Source organism: Callorhinus ursinus, unplaced genomic scaffold, assembly GCF_003265705.2.
Source record: "Callorhinus ursinus isolate GAN/ISIS: 27379988/994484 unplaced genomic scaffold, GSC_fseal_2.0 scaffold1028, whole genome shotgun sequence".
Classification (NCBI taxonomy): domain Eukaryota; kingdom Metazoa; phylum Chordata; class Mammalia; order Carnivora; family Otariidae; genus Callorhinus; species Callorhinus ursinus.
Genome location: NW_027398083.1, coordinates 12,475 through 14,014, shown reverse-complemented (window position 1 = coordinate 14,014; position 1,540 = coordinate 12,475). Strand labels below are relative to the sequence as shown.

Genomic DNA, 1,540 nt, shown 5'->3' with positions numbered 1-1,540 from the left:
AAGTATCTGGCTCTGGGGTATAGAATGGGTCTGAACTGTGTCTCACTTAGTGTGTGCAGTGAAAAACCCGGAAGGCTAAACCTGATAAGAAATCTCTTGGTGATAAGTAACCAGCCACGGGACGGATGGAAAAACCCATGCGCTCTTTTAAAAAGTTTGAGACATCTTACCATTGTGGGATATTATCTTCCCGGTATCCACAATATTTAGAAAGCAAAGGTACATTTTTGAGATACTCTCTGCAGGCATGGGTTGGGTAAAGTTTGTTGAGCTCTTGGAACACAGTTCCCCAGGTATTAATCTCCTCTTCAGTGAATTCAACCTTGGGAATGGGATCTCCATGTTTATAGTTCATAGCCAAGTCTGCAAAATACTTCCATCTTTTATGGTAGACATTGTCTTTGAAGCCAGGATGATCTGCATCCAGTTCAGAACCATACATCAGAACTCTGTTGGCACAAGGGTCCAGGTCAGGAATCTTCTTTTGAAACCAAGGAACAGTTTCCATACCATCTTCCTTCACAGTAAAATTGTCTGGTGGATTCACAGAGAGAACGTTAGTATGGGACTTCAACAGATGAAAAATGTCATTCAATTGTTCTCTGTTGATATCACAGTCAACAAAAATCTCAAATTCTGAGTTTCTTCTCTTTGATTTTCGGGACTCAATATGTAACAGGTTCACATGCTTCTCCTGGAAGATTTTCAGTGCTTTTATAAGTCCACCAACTTCATTCTTCAAGGAAAAAATGAGAGTTGCTCTTCCTCTTTGTGAGGAATGGTCTTTATTTTCCTTATTGTCTTCAATCATAGTCAGTTGGTGTAGTTCTCTGCGCAGCTGTGGGCGGTAAGCTGGGACTGGAGAGTGCAACTCTTGATCTTGGGGTTGTGAATTCAGGCCCTATGTTGTGTGTGGAGAAAACTTAAAAATAAAATCTTTAAAAAATACAAATATTTCTACATCCCAAAGAGTAAATAATAATCTACTGAAAGTAAGTTCTTTAGGATGTGGGAGTGTCACCCGATGGTGTGCGGGCCAAGGGCAGGCTGCCCCAAATCTGCCACTTTGACATACAGATCATTTTAAATAAAAGTTACTTAAGAGACAGCCTATGCAATGAGGACACTTAGACCCTCCTCTGTCCCCCTGGAAAGGAAATCAATCTCCCATGTGAAGATATCCCTGTACCAGGAGGTAAAGAGATTTCAACATCACCAGAGATGGGAGATTTGGAGTCCATAAGGCTGTATAAACAACCCTTGTTACTTTTTACTAATTTATGAACAAAGCCCAAATTTTGTTTTTGAATTCCTTACTAATCGAAGCTCCCAAGGTTAAGTTTTCTTTGTCCTGTGATTTCATCACAGGTGTAGTTTCTCTTTGTCCAAAAAGTATAAAACCTGGCTTCCTTGGTCATTTCTTTAGACCTCAGGTTCATTACTGGGTCTCCGTGTGCACATCATTGCACTTTAGGTTTTTTTCTCCTATTTATCTGTTTCATGTCAATTTCTTTCTTCATCCCGCAGTAAGAACCTTGGA

At 40.2% G+C, this 1,540-nt stretch overlaps 1 pseudogene; it reads right to left on the bottom strand.

Moving 5' to 3' along the window:
- Window positions 1-4: 4 nt before the first annotated feature.
- Window positions 5-811, bottom strand: LOC141372102 (tryptophan 5-hydroxylase 1 pseudogene; annotated as a pseudogene).
- Between the last annotated feature and the right edge of the window lie 729 nt (window positions 812-1,540).